The following is a 16,914-nucleotide window of genomic DNA, read 5'->3' on the forward strand; positions in this document are numbered from 1 at the left end:
AACCAAACCCTAGGAAGGAGTAAGTGGACCAAGTCTTTCATAGACCGGCTCTGCGGTCTATGGACCAACACAGGCGGGTTCACCATGAACCACGCCTCACCTACGCCTGTGGATCACGGCCCGTTAGTGGCCCAGTAGGATGACATGGCCGCACCAGCGTGCGCCACGTGGCAGGCCAAAGCCCAGCCCGTATCTAGGCCCAACCAGCCCAGTCGAGGCCCGGCCTATATTGGCCATTGACTGGTCAACACTGGCCGTTGACCGGGGCCACCTATCAGTGACTGTGATCTGTTGATCGTTGACTCACCCAATTGGCTTGACGATGACTTAGACCGGACCCACAAGTCAACGACACAAAGCCGCTGGACCCACTTGTCATTGAGTGACGTCATGATGATGTCATGATGACATCGTGCGGGACCCCACTACCAGAACTGAGACGATGACATCATGCTGACATCAGCATGCCACGTGGACCAGTCACAGTGTGACACGTGTCAGCCCTGAATTAATCAGCCTTTTTCCCATTTTTAGAGATGATTTAAACTTCGGAAATTCATAACTAATTCATACGACCTCAGAAAAATACGAAACTAGGACTAAAATTCATCTAAAATCAAACTTTACGTAATGAACCCTTGTTTGAGTGCATTTGGCTCTTTTGAATTTGTATTGCTTCTTTGTGCTATTCTATAGACATCGCTAACGCGACTATAATGCGATCGTTTACAAACTCGGAGGAGAACCAGATGGACGAGGGCCGAGAGTACCATGAGGAGTACGGAGACGACTGTACCGAAGGTGCCACATCCCACCCAATCTCGTAGCACCTATTTACGCATGGCTAATGTAGAACTGTTATTGCTTTACTTTACTGTTATAATCATACTATGATAGGACTTGCATGGTAGTATGCTTACTTGATGGCCTTTATCTTGACACAACCTTACCCCTGCATACCCTGCTATTAGGCTAGACATACGCTTACTGCTATATTTCATTGCTTATACTTCTACTACGCTTATACTACATTAATGCATGGTGGAAACTGGTGTTATTTGGACCATGGGGAGAGTGTTGCGTGTGTGACTTGGGTGTGTGGAGGGTGAGGGTTGTGTCGACCAAGTTAGAGTATGCGACAAGCCTGGGGCGAGTCTTGCCATGTGGTGCTACCTGGGCACTTGGATATGGAATACCTGTGGCGGGTAAATGGTAATTGGAGGTGTCCTTAGGTGTGAACCTCAGAGAGGTGGAGCCCGGGGTAGAGGTGCTGTGGTGGCACATAAAATGGAAACCCTGATGAAGACATTCTGGCTTGGTCAATCCCTACGGACTTACTAGTACTCAGACTCACCGGGAATCCTTTACATCCCACTCGCCCTATATGGTGCGGGACGGTCGGACTACTTGGTAGAACAATGCCACTACTACTAGGCGAACGTGTGCAAGGAGGTACGGGGCGCGCGATTTCCCCTACACCCTTCCGAGACTTTAGGAGGCCTTGTGGACCTGGCTCTTGACATCCGGAGGGCCTCGGCTCTGTCTACGACTCACAGTATCAGCCATCCCAGACTAGACTTGGGATGTTCCAGGGTGAGAGGTAGGGTGGCATCGTTCTAGGCTAGCAAGCGACCGAAATCTGCCTAGACGGGGCACCGTCGAGGATGGCTATCTTGTGGGTATGTAAAACCTCTGCAGAGTGTTTGGTTGATCGATCGATACATATGCCGACTTGTCGGCTATGGATCTTTCCTGGGTTTCGCTTAAACTAGATAGAGAGATGAGTCCTTCTCTTCTTCCCCCGTGAGAGAGTGTCGGACGTAGCCAGGGGTTATGGGCCTTGAGACAGTGCCAAGAGGGAGTTGACCTGTCGACTGAGCAATGGTATGGTGATAGTGTGGAGATGGTGGTATATCGATCCCAGGATCGAAACCTGGCTCTAGAAAGGGAATGGGGTGGAATGTGTGTGGGAATGGTGTTAAAACTTGACCAACTATTATTATATACTTGATATGCTAAAACATAGGAAACCCCAGCCTTATAGGTTCCCTTTGAATATATCCAACTTGCATCCAAATTCCACAAAGCAATGCTCATAGGGTGGGAGTGGCCAGTACAAATCGTACTGATAAATTTTGGCACACAGGTTCTGCTGAGGAGTATAGCTCCGAGGAGTTTGACGGTTGAGGGGTTCGTTCCTACGCTCGAGTTTTGGCGATCTTATCTTCAAGCTGTTCTGAATGAATGCTACTTTTGATTCCGCCAATGCGGCGATGTAATAAATTATGTAATTCCGCACTATTTGTACTCTGATATTACGTTGTATGGATGTGATATTCGATTGGAATTTGGGTAATATGATCTGCAACGGTCTTATTACATTTCGACTCTGTGGATTTCCCTTCGTGGAAATCAGGTCGTTTCAATTTCCATCGTAGGGGCATGACCATAATGATAGCTCAATCAATCTCCATTACCGTGAGCTAACTTAATTGCCTCTGCAAAACACATGTTAGTCACAATAATCACATATTGTCATTAATCACCGAAATCCAACTAGGGGCCTAGATGCTTTCAGGCAAGACATTGCTCTTTTGTAGGTTGGTTTTAAGTCCTGAAGCATCACCAAAAAGATTGAGAATTTTCATTACCAAGTTGATGTCGCCTGCTTCTGGCCTAAGGAACAACACCACATCATCGGCGTAGAGAGAAATCTTGTGCTGCAGTACCCGCCTAGATAGGGGCTGCAGGAGCCCTGCATTGGCTACCTGAACAAGTTTGCTCTATAGAAAGAAAGTCATCATGTTGTCATTAATACTAAAGCGACTGTGCATCTCTCTCATTTCCCTTTGAACTGAAGAAGTTGGTTATCTATGTTATTTGGTAATTTATTATCTACCGTGCAGAGCGTCGTCCTTTTGAAGAATGCTGATGGATTATGCTCAAGTGTAGGAAATTCAAGATGAGATATTCAGATGATCCACCCAGTCAATGATGTAAGGTTTCATCAAATAAAGTCGTTTATTTTACCCAGGGTTTGTTGCTTCTAAACTTTGGTTTGATGTGTTAATGAGCCTTCCATCAATTCTTTTATTCTGCAGGTTTGAGTTCGGATGGATAGCATCATCTTTTTTTTTTATTCTCCGAACAGCAGCCAATGAGTTCAACATATTGGCAGCACAGCTCCTAATTCACCAAGGAAGGCCTGAAAGCCCCGTTGCTCCTAATTCAACAAGGAAGGGTTTAGAAGAATTAGGATTTTGTGATTGCACACAGCTCTGTGATTGTGATATAGCATATTGGCAGCACTTTTAGTTGTCTTTTAAATGCTGACCATTGACTATCCTCTGAATAATATTTCCCCACACATGTTTTTTAGAGTAACCTGAATAGTGGTAATACAACGGGACCTTCCTTGGTCAGCATGGCTTATGGATTTTCAAATACTTCTATTGATCAATGCCTTATCAACTGTCAGGACAAGTACTTGCTTCAATGTTAGAAGTACAAATTTATGTTCAGGATCTGATGGCTTTTATTTTATTTATTGTGTATGCATTTTTAAATATGTGCACTTGCGTTAAGTTTGTCCTTAATGTAATCCGTAGTGTTAGCACGGGCAATATACTAGTGCTTATGGTTGAACTGATATGTGAGGCCCTATCGATTTGTGACGCCCTATTTGGTTATTAGATTTCTTTACAACCAACGTGGCTTGACAAATTAGAGAAATCAGAGAAGCCGCATCTAGATGTCTTTATTATATTCCACTCAAAAAAAGATGTCTTTATTATATCCTTTTAATTTAATAAATAATATTTTTCTCATTACTTTCGTAGAATCGTTTCATGAGTTAGCGTTTATAAGGACTTCTCTAAAAAAGCTAGAGCTAAAGCTCCTAAAAAAAGAGAACCTCGCTCCACCTCCCTTCGGCTACCCACACCAATCCCTTGGTTTGGTGTGTACCCCCGAAATTCTCTCTCCTATCCCAAATTACCTATCCAATTTCATGAATCTAACTGAATGCCACACCCTCCTTCCCTCGTCATTCTCTGCCTCATCCTAGCTCCGTGACGACTAGGATTTTAATATTTTGGTGAAAATTTTTCTTAAGTTTTGTACTTTAGGGGACCATAAGAAAATTTTGAATTTCATATTATACTAAAACATGTGTTCTATTGTAAATATATGACTCTATGCTCATATTTTCTATTGTTTATGTCGTAGATTGTTGTGCTCAATAGATGTGTAGTCATAAATCATGGTAAATATTTTGTAATCTAAAAGTTTAGAAAATTATACCTTTTGTGAAAGTCTAAAAAGTGTTTTCGATGACATTTCGTGAATCTCGGTAACCAAAATTTGAAAACCCTGGTGGCGACTTGACAATATTGGAGTTTTATTTGTAGGTCTTGGAGTTGCTCATGTCGTGTATGTGTATGCAACTATGCATATCGCTGGGTATGCTGCTGTCACGGAGTCCCAGCGAGAACAACAAACCGTAACACCACCGTGTCCCGGTTGCCGGTTGGGGTCACGTTCACCATCTGAGCCTGACGTCACGCCATACGCCACGCGCCGTTGACACGGCAGCCGCACGGGATGCGCCTGCGGCCCTGCACCGCCGGCCGCCAGGTGTCCGCGCGCTCCTCCGGCCTCCCCGTCCGTCACTGGACGGGCCACGCGACTGCGCTTCCCGCCGCACGAGCGCAACTGCGCAACGTGCCGTGGGTCCCGCTTGCCAGTCAGCGCGGGAGAAGGCTCGGCCGGCCGCCATCTCTAGCCGGCTAGCCCGGTGCTCTCGACTCTGGAGTTCAGGTTCCCAAGAAGCCGCCGGCCAACTACCAAAAAACCCCGCGCCTCCGCGGAATCCAGCCCCCGCCCCCCGGTACAGTTCCAGTTCCAGGGTACAAAGTCTGCTGTCAGTTTCTGCAATTGCTCAGATTTTTTTCGCTGTGCTTTGAGGGGAGCGAAGAACACCGCCTGATATTTTTGTTCTTTTCCAGCAATTCAGTGCGGGATTCTGCAGGACTGACCTGATCCCTCCGTGCTCCGACTCGCCTGCTGTTGCTAGGAGCGATCGATTGCCGCCTCGAATTCCACCAAGCTCCTGCAAGAATCAGTCTTTTCGTTCGCGGCAGGATGCGAGGAGTGCGGCGGAGCGCGCGTGGGGAATCGTCCCTGAAGGCGGCGGAGCGGGACCGGGAGGTGGAGCGGTTCACGCTGTGCGGCAAGATGTCCCACCTCACGAGGGCCACGTCGGAGCCGTGCCGCAGGGCTCGCGGCGCCTCTTCGGCGCTCCGGAAGAGGCCCTTCTCGGCGTTCGAGCTGGTGTCGGCGAGGGAGGCCGGCCGCGCGGGCGGCGCCGGGTTCTCCGCGGCCGACCGAGCCTACGTCGGCAGGCAGCACATCCCCACCAAGGGGCCGTGGGGCGTTGACGACGTGGACAGCGAGGCCTACGTCTCGCAGTTCTCCGCTGATGGCTCCTTGCTCATCGCTGGGTTTCGGGTAGGTGGTTGGTCTTGCTGATACAGTGGATGGTTTTGGTCATTGTTGGTTCTTTGTGCTTCTGCTCATGAAAAGTTGAGTAGTGGCTGACGATTCTGTGTGCGGAAATGTGATTATAAGGGAAGCCGCATCAGAGTCTACGACGCCGAGAAAGGGTGGAAGATTCATAAGGATATAAGCTGCAGAATGGTGCACTGGACGGTTTCAGACATTGCTCTCTCACCTGACCAACGATTCCTTGTAAGCATCTTGAGCACCAAATTTTCCTTTTCGACTGGATCCTGGACCTCTTACTGCTATTCTGGGAGCACATTTTGCACTGTGCTTGATCCGACTAGAAGATACCTATTTTGATGCAACATCTACCAGGTTAAATTTCCGAAAGCTTCTTCTGAGGCATAATTTTGGTATCAAAATTACAGGGCTTCAGAGCCTTCCACAAATTTAATGGTCTTTGTATATGACTGTGAGTTGGACCTTTGTATTTACAACATGTTCACTGTATCTAGGGCCGCCAATGACCATACTAGCTGGATGCCTGTATTCATACAAATCTCCTAACATTAAACTACTCATTGAGAATTCTAATAGCATGGAAGCTATGGGAACATCAAAATGATTGTGTCTTTAACAATGCTTCTCCATGTGCATTCTTGATCGTGCGGACAGTAGAGGAGGAAGGAAACCTACGGTGTGCAGCCGGGGCTCAGGGCTTCTGTAGGTTTTCTAGAGCGTCTTGTCCTTGTGTTGTGGTCGTTATGTAATTCAAGTGTGGCACGCATGGTCTTAACTCGTAAGTGCTTTGTGATGTTTCTGGTATCTTAGACTCTTAGGTGTGTTGTGTGACTACCGCCTTTCTTCTCTTAATGAACTGACACAAAAATAAAGACATCATATATCTGGTCCATACCCTTCTTTCAAACTTACAGTGTCTCTGTCTATAATCATTTATCCCTAGTATGTATTCCTTCTTCAAAATTTACTACATATGGTTGTTGTGATTTGCAATTCCGGCAATTTCTTACATTTTTACAAGAATCTTCACCAGGTACAGGAGATTTTATCGCTATAACGACAACTTTAACTGGGTGTGATGGTTGCTGTTAAGTAGCCAATATGTCTATTTAAAAAAGTTGCAACAATTTATTAGTAGCACATACTTGACACCAGTGTTTATTTCATCTTGCCATAATAAGGTGATTTCAGATTAGTAGGAAAATAGGCACCCAAGCGGACTGCAACTTTGGTGCTCTGGAATATTCCTGTTGTTTTAGTTTACCACTTAAAGTTTATTTTTTAATCAATTTTATATGCACTGCTTCTTTTTCCTGGAAAGGGACCTATCTTGTGGTCTATTTTGTATACAGGGTGTGGTGTTAACTTCACCAAGTCACGTCTCATGTTTGGCATGCCTAGTTTTTTCATCGATGCATCTGATCACTTTTTGCAGGCCTATGCAAGTTTGTCGCCTACTGTTCACATTGTGAACGTGCAGAGTGCTGGAAAGGAATCACATGCTAATATTACTGTATGCTCTATTCCCAAACCTTTTTGAGCTGTTGTCATCTATTAAAAACGTCAGCTTCATTCTCGTGCTGCGTTCTTAAAACGTCACTGATGTGCTTGTAATCCATGTTCTGCAGGAAATTCATGAGGGATTGGATTTAACTGGTGGTGATGAGGATGAGGACTTTGGAATATTTTCTGTTAAATTCTCAAAAGATGGTAAAGAAATTGTTGTTGGGAACAATGAAAGGTCAATATATGTTTATGACCTTGCAACAAATAAAGTGTCAGCCCGCATCCGTGCTCATAAAGTATGCAACCATCTGATTAACACTATCTTTTTTTTTTCTCGAAAAACACAGGAGAACACTATCTTATTTGATATGCATTGTTATATTTGTTTTCCATGTCAGATGGGAAAAAATAAATAGTCGTGTCTGGTGGCTCAAGAATTCCATAGAGTCAATTGGAAGTACTCTCTAATGATGGCATACAATGTTAGTGCCTTATGCAAGAGAGTGATTGCACACTTCAGAAGGAAATATAATAGGACGAAGTGAAACAAAACTAGTCTCAAGTGGAGTCAATTTATGTAGACTAGAGATCAGCAAGCCAAAGCCATTGTACAGTTACTGCTTAATCATTTAATAGACTACCTATAAGACAACTTTTTCTTAATTTCATGGTGTGGTTGAAACTTGTGAAAACTTGGAAGTACAAAACTCATATTGCTTGATGATGGAAACGCCACAGCCATGCTTGAGTTGGGTGGTATAAATTCATGATACGGTTTAATGTCATAGGATTGGAATATGGCAGCTAGAAGTAAATAATATTTATCTCTTGTACGGGTTGTGCTAGGAAAATCATTTTTTGTGATCATTTATTTTCCACTTTTTCTCTAAGGCTGATGTCAATGCTGTTACCTTCGCTGATGAAAGTGGAAATGTGTTGTACTCTGGAAGTGATGATAGTTTCTGTAAGGTTAGTATTGTCTGATTGTTTCTTATTCCTTTTTGCTTTCCTTGGTCTTACTTCATTAGAATCATCTGTTTCATCTAATAGATCATAGGTTAATATTGTCTGAATGTTTCTTATTCCTTTTTGCTTTCCTTGGTCTTCATTAGAATCATCTGTTTCATCTAATAGATCATACAACTACCACAAATTTTCTGTATGATAAATAGACCTCAATATGTGATAGGTAAAACATTGCTTTATGGTATGGCTATGAAACTTCTTGAAGCAAACAAGTTTTCATACTTTAAAATGGCAGTTGGAGACATACCATCTAGATCCTAGGAGGTAATTATGAGGAACTACAGCAAAAACAACTTCAGTGAATTGCCTATTAGATCATCCATATATTTTCTTTTGTGACGATCCGTTCATGTATTCGTCGTTAATCATCTATGTATACAGTTTTACCTTCACTGACTAAATTTTGTGAATTATAACCCTCAGGTGTGGGACAGACGTTGCCTTTCAGGGGAAAAGTCAGCAGGGTACTTTGACAGGTCATTTAGATGGAGTTACATTTATCGATAGCCGTGGTGATGGGCGTTATTTCATCTCCAATTGCAAGGATCAGAGAATCAAACTTTGGGACATCAGGAAAATGTCTTCCGTCGTGAGAGCGTAGGGTCTTGCTTTATAGCCATTTATTATTGAGGATAATTTTGCTACTGGACCCTAAGCTTCTGTGAAATTTGCTATAGGACATCAAAAATTCTTTATTGTAGGACACTACCTAGTGTCTTCTAGCAAATAATTTTTTTTGACAGTGCCAGGCCGAAATAAAAAGTTTGGACAATGTCTTAGGGCAAAATTATCCTATTATGTAATGTTAATTAAGTTCCATCTCCTTTTTTTGTGGGTACTAATTTCTATATTTTTAATTTGATTCTGTTGATTTCACAGTCGCCCAGTGAGTCTAGTGGACTGGGACTATAGGTGGATGCCATTTCCATCAGAAGCCCACCATTTTAAGCATCCACATGATCAGTCTGTGGCCACATACAGAGGCCATTCAGTTCTACGAACGCTTATCCGTTGCTATTTCTCCCCTGTGCACAGGTCAGGAAGGAACAGCTGATATTTTTATTTATGTCGTCAGCGTACTGGAATTTTCCTTTGAACTGCTTTCAAAAGGTTACATTTGTTAGTGGAAAGTTGATCATTGACTTGAGTAGATTGTGGGGTTTGCAATATTATCCTATTGGACAGTTGACATAACTGTAATCTGGATACTAGTATGCAGATTAGGATCGTGAGCCAGATTAAGATGGGCGTACCCAGTGCAGAGAGCTCCCGCTCTGTGCGGGGTCTGGGGAAGGGTGTTAGTGAGCCAGATTAAGATCACACATCTAAAACAATTACCAGTGATGAGTTTCTTTCACTCTTCCCTTGTGAGTCAGAGTTGAATAATTCAACAAAAACCATGATGTCTTCTGCTGGTTGCTCCTCTTTAGTCACGAAAGTTCAGTAATTTTATATTACATTTGCACCTTATTAACAGTGACATAAGGTCAACATGGCATATATATCAGCACAAGATTATCAGATATTTAGAAGCACATTTATTTAGTACAAAAATTGAATATCATGCACCAAGTCTATGATGTGCATTTCGTAAATTTAGGTGCACTTATTCAGATCATTCAGCTAAGTTTTCTTTGAACATTAGGTATCCACCTTTCGTGTAAGTTTATCATGTAGAAGTCAAATATGCGAACGATGGTTTATCTTGCTTGCTTAGAATAGCATGTTAAGAGGGAACAATGTAAATTGAATTTTGGAAATAATTTACTAAAATGATAATATCGATCAAATATTACATGTTATCATCTCTTGGTTTCTAGTGGGCTTGGTTGCTAGTCTTTATGCGCAAAGTTTAAGTTTTTTTTTTTATCTTTTCATCCATTGTTGTGTTTTCTGTTTCAGCACGGGTCAGAGGTACATATACACAGGATCCAGTGACAAGTCTGTACATATTTATGATGTGGTATGCTGCTTCCATCTTCTCCTTGAATTACTCTTTTTATGTTTTAATTTTGTGGTAAAATTTAATATTTTCCAAATGATAGCCTGCTGAAGTCTGAAGTCTGGTACAGTTTTTGGATATCCAGTTACATTACATCAGCATTGTGTTAACTATCAATTATCAACTACAAACAGTAATATCATGATGATCTCGGTTAGTCCCTGTCGGTAACCAACCATTTTCCCCTAATGTGGTTATGATCATACACACAACTAGATGGAGACTTAGGGGTTCCTTGGTTGACAAATGACAAGAATACAGCATTAGCTGCATATCCCATGTGCATCGACACGTTTGATCTTTCTGCATAAATACTCCGTTTGTCCTGGGTCCTTGCTCTGAACCGGCTGAACTTTGCTGCTCGTGCAGGTAAGCGGGAAGACTGTCAAGAGGCTTTCGTGGCATGGCTCGATCATCAGAGACTGCACCTGGCATCCATACTACCCAACGCTTGTCAGCTCCTCCTGGGACGGCTATGTTGCCCGCTGGGAGGCATCGGGCGACGACGACGACCCTTCAGTGCTCGTCCACGACGAGAAGAGGGCAACCCCTTACATCCGGAGATACGCCGATCCCTTCACAGATCCCTTCATGTGAGATGCTTGCTCCTCGTCTGCAAAGAGGTTACACCAAATGGTGGTGAACATGGTGTTTGGTTTGTTGTTTGGGAATTGCAACTGAGCAACATGTACAGTGCCTTTTGGCTCATGTAGTTTTATAAGTCGTGCGATAATATGTTGCTTTTAGCTCACAAAAGTAATGCTCAAATCATGTGAAATTTCCCAATAAAGTAAATGTTAAATCATGTTGTGAAAATTTTCCAATAAACCTCCCCATAGGTAGGGATAAAACAGAGCAGATGGGATCGAAGTAACTTTCCACTTTTCTTTTCCGAATTTTGATTGGATTGGAATACACGGGTGTGGATAATATACCACATCCACCGTTGTTGGATTCGGAAAGTATCCATTCCACTCACCTATGGGATAATATACCGTGTCCACGGGTGTGGATAATTACCCATCATATAAAATTCTTTCCCATATGCCATATCCTTGCCAGTCGGATTCGGAAATTATCCACACAGGTCCGAGCTTGTCTGTACTATTAATAGTTAATAGTGGTATTCATTCTAACCACGCCAGCTCAGGTATACGAGTACATTCCAGATCTTATGAAACTAGCGTCAACAGTGAGATTGTGTAGCAACAGCCCGCATCAACAGAATCAACACAAATAATAAGCCCTCCTACTATCATGAATTCATGTCACCTCCGTTATAGAAAAGAATTGCCTACAAGGCAATTCACAAGACATTGAAAGGAGAAACATTCCCTTGCCCTACTAGGCACTGAACATGCAAAGGGAGATGTAAAAGCCGTAGAACATGCTCTTTGCTTATAGCAGGGACTTCCCATCGTTATCAGTTTTAGTAAAGCCTCTTCAATCCCTCTGACTTGTCCTCGATATTGTTGGGGGACAAGGAAGATCACCATATCATCCATCAAATCGGAACTTGACTTCAATACCAATGTTTGCTGCACATGGATGAGTTTGCAGGTTATACATCTTATATCGTAGCATAAAAGTACCATGTTCTAGACGGGTGAACTCAATATCAAAGTTATATGAGGAAGAACTCAATATCAAGTTATATGAGGAAAAACTTAACAGGAACAAGAAAAGCTTCAGATCCACAGTATGAATGTGCATAAGACATTGTCCCTTTAAAACAGTGATATGATAACATAACTTCCTAAAGCAATGTTTTTTTAGAACATAATGATTTGTGGACAGCAAACTTAGGTGAATATCAATCTGTAAGGTTTTATTGAAAATGATCATTCAACTGATAGCAAAAAAAGAGGAGTTGCTAGATTGGCCAGGTGCATAAGACATTACTGCAAACCCTGGGAAGACACCACTAAAACCATCAGACAGTCATAAAGGACGTTGAATAAGTATGCAGAAGGGGAGTACTACACAAATGACAATACAAAACAAATGGACACATGCTGAAAGCCATAGTTCGAGAAGGCTATCACAATACGTAAGCCTTCATGTCAGTCAGTATGGCATATTCAAAACTAGTAACCTGAAAGTCAACAACTCTTTTGGAGGAAAAACAAAGGCAAACCTTATTCTCTTGCTTGGTGCAAGTATTCCACGTTTCTCAATGCTCTTGTACCGATCCCTCGCAAGATTACAACACCCCTACAGGAATTTTGCAGTTAACTACTGCAGAAAAAATAGAGAATCAACAAAACAAGCAGCAGTTGTTACCTTTAGCTTTCTAAGAGAGCCACTAATCTCTTCTGTCAATAGAACTTGAACAGGAGCTGGTTCAAATCTGTTACATTTGGAGTCTTGTGATTATTAATCAATAATCATAAAACTAAAAAAAATCAACACATGTACCAAGGACAATAGCTTGATAAATATTTCTGTGCCACAACATTCCCCATAATCTACCATCATACAACTAAATGTAACTAGTGTGATGATGTGATTTGCAAAGCATCTAGTATATCATAGCCATTTTCATCACGAATGATTATTGGAAAACTAATTAGTTAAACATAGAAACATAGAAATGTACTTGTGTCTGCCCAGACGAGGTGGGCCTGATTTACGCCTCTCCTCTTTAACCACAGTTCGCCGTATGCGCCTCTTCTCCTTTTCCTTGTCCTCTTTAGCTATCTCATCCATTATATTTGGCAAGCTGCAAAAGTAATGACAGAATTCCGGTTTTGCTAAGTACATTTACAGTAACCTCAATGATCCAAGAACATAACCACACCTACCAGTCAATTTCTTTCGAAACATTTTCCATTTTCTTTGCTTCCGCTTCTGCTCTTAACCTCTCCTTCCGGCGAGCTCTTTTGTTCAGTTCTACTCTTGTAACTCTTTTTGTTTTGTTCTTCCTGAAAAGAAATAAACCAAAAATTTAAATACAATAAGATCTTCAAATATAAATAGGTCACAATAAGAAACATCTTGACTCCAATACTTTTTGTGAAGGGGATATCTTGAAATTTAAACATTTCCAACAGAATGTTTGGCCAAGAATGCATACGATCCCTCCACAGATCAGATTCCAAAATTTCATGGTCATTCAGAAACTTCAAACGTTAATTCTAAAGTTTAGTTAATCGCTCAAAGAGCATTCCTTGCTTTATGTATAGATCTCCAAAATACTAAATTAACAATTCACTTTGCAGAACATATAAATAACTATGCAAAAGAAAAACTGATATAAATTTTTACAACCATCATTACCATGTCATACCCATGAAAGCTTTGATGATGGATGTGCCATGTACCAAAGTCAAAATTTGGCAGCACAATTACTGTAGCTCATTACCACTGTCCAAGACCATGATATATTTGGGCTAAATAGAAGTCAAACTATTCAACCAAGGGAACCAATATTTTCAAAATTAAGTTCGGACACATGATCACATCCACAGATTTGTCAAAAAAAATTATGTTACTACTATACAGGCTTCTGGTAAACATATTGCAATGCAACCAGCATCCAAGGTGCATTATGTGTGCAGTCTATATTGCCAAAACAATACCAATGTCACATAACGAGGTACTACCATAGATTTTCAGGTCTAACCTTTGTCCAACCAAAGTATCAGCATCCTGATCTCCATCCTCTTCTGCAGCATCTTCATCTCCATCATCAGCATCAAGAAAGAATTTCTGCAAGCCACATGGTTAGTCAAACACTGCACTGAAAAATATTTATCATCACAAAGCACACAGTTTATAAATAAGATGCCAAACAAGCCTTTCAAAGGTAAACATCAGAAGCAACCTGAACATGACAAGAAACACATTTTCATGATATATGTTAATGGACATGCTTTTTACCCTGGTGAATCACTAAAAACATTAATATAAATATGGATTTCTGCATTCCTATGAAAAGAAAATCAACAGATGCAAACCAAATAGGCATGCAGTTAGAATCACAAACAGGGGGCCTCTTCTAGTAGGACAGGGCAATGTCCAAATTGCAAAATAGCCGTATAAGCGTCAGAGATAAAACGTACATCTTCTTCAGTTATAGCTTCGCCAGGAACTATGAGTGGTACAGGTGCTGGCCCCAACTCTTTCATGTACTCTTTACGCTTTTCGTCTGCTACAGCTTGAGCAAGAGAGTCCTACAAATACCAACACAAACCCCATGAGTCAGTTGACTTCACTTTTAACAAAAGCAACAGCAGGGTCCTCCTATTAGGCTGTTACTGTCATCATTGAAAAATATAGGAGTATCTACTAGCAATTTTTAACTACTCAGGAATAGAGTACATTGCCCATATCAGGTACTCTGAAAATAAATGTTAACACATACTTGATGCGCTTCCAATGGAGGATTAAATGAACATCCTGCAGGCTCAACTTCAACAGCAGGAATAACTGATGTAGTAGATCTCTGCCAGTAGAAATACAAAAACACGCATTTAGTTTGACCATATGAAAAATTGCAGATGCCACCAAATTCAGCATTTCAAAAATAGAGATCTCTATGCCATACATAGAACACCGTATACTTTGCAAATGCAAATTTACATGCTTTTAGATACAAACAGTAGTGTGTATTAACGAGACTTCCATCACCTTTTTGGCCTTGGAATCACTTTTACCATCCCCAGCCCAGATGTCAAAGTTCTTTACTACAGAATCATCTTCCTGTGGAAAAAAAATAAACAATCTTGTCACTTAGCAAGCAGCACAAATAAACTCAAGATAATCATTTTATGTGGTAGATACCATAAGGACACTTTTCTCTCCCTGTGTCTCCTGCAATTCCTTCTTTTTGCCTTCTTCTTATCCTTCTTGCTCACCACAGAAGATGGGATTGGCTGCACAAATGGATTCCGCTTCAACAAACTCTCATGGTAAAGAACCTTCTCCCTCTTCTTCTCAATCTTCCTTTTGACAGGAATATCTGAAAACAGTAACCAAAATTGCAGCTATGGCAGGGCATGAATTAGCCCGAAAAGTATTAAGTTATAGATAGAAGATGTGGCAACAGAAATAGTAATCAAGTAGATGTTATTTAAACTCCGATCCTAAGCTACTGTGACAATTACAAAACCACCTAGTTATGAAGATTAAAGGGACCTGGTTAAGTATTACACACAAGGGTCTAGAATTTGAAGATTGCAAGTTATCACAATATCACAACAGATACTGCGCTATTCAGTAGCACAACAGACACATCGATCATACTGAATTCTTTGGATGTGTTACTCTTACAAGTAACGTTTACCATGTTGCATCTTAAAAAGAAATTTAACTTTATCATGTAACTTTATACTCTATCAGAAACTACCTTGATAATTTTGTAACTGAAACCAAGCGGGAGGGGAAGAAGTTAGTGGCGGCGTAAGTGACGGAGGTGACCTTTGGTGGTTGTGTCCGAGGCGCCGGCGGCGGAAGTCGACGCGGAGGCGGCGGGCTTGTCGACAAAGAAGAGTGAGTCGGAAGGAAGGGAAGGGATGGCGGCGGCGCCCGCGTGGGCATCGCGCGTCTGCTTCTCGAAGAAGTCGTCGATGTCGTCGGTGCGGATGTTGGCGCGCCACGCCTTCTTCCCCTTCCGCGAGCCCTTGGACGCCTTCCCCATCGCCGCGGCCGCTCTCCTTCACGCGCGCGCGCGGTGGAGGTCCGCAGGGAAGGGAAGCCGCCGGAAGGGAGGTCTGGGAAGGAGGAGGCGGGGGAGGGAGAGGAGAGACTAGGTGAGGGGTTCTGGTGGGAAGCTAGGGTTTCAGCGGCCTCGGTGGGTCACTGGCAGGTGGGGTCACAATAATGCTCGTTCGGCGAACAAATAGCTCTCACAGCAAATCAGCATAACAACGTAAGCCAAATTTCAGCGAAATGAATAGTGCCTAGAAGACCCACGCATTGCTGCAAGATTTTCTTAAGATAAATTTGTTACACACTTAGCATTACTGCACGGTATTCTGTCATATATATATATATATATATATATATATATATGAATTTGACTTGCATGTTATTTTATTATATCAAATTTGGTAAAAATTAATAAGTTAATAGAAGAAAAATCAATAGAATATTTGATTCATTATAGAAGAATAGACGATGAAACAAAGTATTGCACGTGATAAAGATGACGTAGACATTTTTTAATTAATAAGGGATGATATAGATTTAGTGATGAATGATGTAGACACTTTTGAAAGCCCTAGTTTGGTTTTGGATAATTGATGAAATCCTAGGACTAACCTTTGATCTAAGTGTGTGAATTAGATAAGGTAGTCCAATCCAAGTGGTGGAGCTAGATGATGGTCATGGCGAAGGTGATGGCCACAAAAGAGATGATCAAATACTCCAATTTTAAAAAGAAGAAAGAGAAAAACAAAAAACCTATAGAGATCAAAGCAAAGGTATAAATAAACATTTTATTTTGGTGATCAAGACACTATATACAGTTTGATAACATTTAGGATCGATAGCCGTACTATCAAGAGGGAAATCTTTGGCTAAGCGGTTATCGAGTGCCACTAGGTGACATGATTCTTGCATATACATTTAGGAAACTAGTATGCTAACCTTGACCCTTGTAAAATGCTTTGAAAAATGCTAACACACGAGCACACAAGTTCTACACTTTGTGGTTAGCAAATTGAAAACAAGGGTGAAGAGTTTGAGGAGATAGACAAAGAAAAGGAGATGTAAGTCAGTGACCGGACTCTGACGCTACGCGTCCGGTCAGTGCCAGGGCTATGGCCGAGAGGGCCAAGCTATGATCGGACCCTGCGTGTTATCGCGGTCGGACCCGGGGTGGAGCGTCCGGTCATCACGCGCACAGAGGGCGA

At 41.9% G+C, this 16,914-nt stretch overlaps 2 pseudogenes; one reads left to right on the top strand and one right to left on the bottom strand.

The window, feature by feature from the left end:
* The first annotated feature begins 4,608 nt into the window (after positions 1-4,608).
* On the top strand, positions 4,609-10,790 carry LOC136516879 (LEC14B homolog; annotated as a pseudogene).
* Positions 10,791-11,344: 554 nt separating this feature from the next.
* LOC136517026 (ribosome biogenesis protein NOP53-like) lies at positions 11,345-15,820 on the bottom strand (annotated as a pseudogene).
* Between the last annotated feature and the right edge of the window lie 1,094 nt (positions 15,821-16,914).

This window comes from Miscanthus floridulus, chromosome 17 (assembly GCF_019320115.1).
Source record: "Miscanthus floridulus cultivar M001 chromosome 17, ASM1932011v1, whole genome shotgun sequence".
NCBI lineage: Eukaryota > Viridiplantae > Streptophyta > Magnoliopsida > Poales > Poaceae > Miscanthus > Miscanthus floridulus.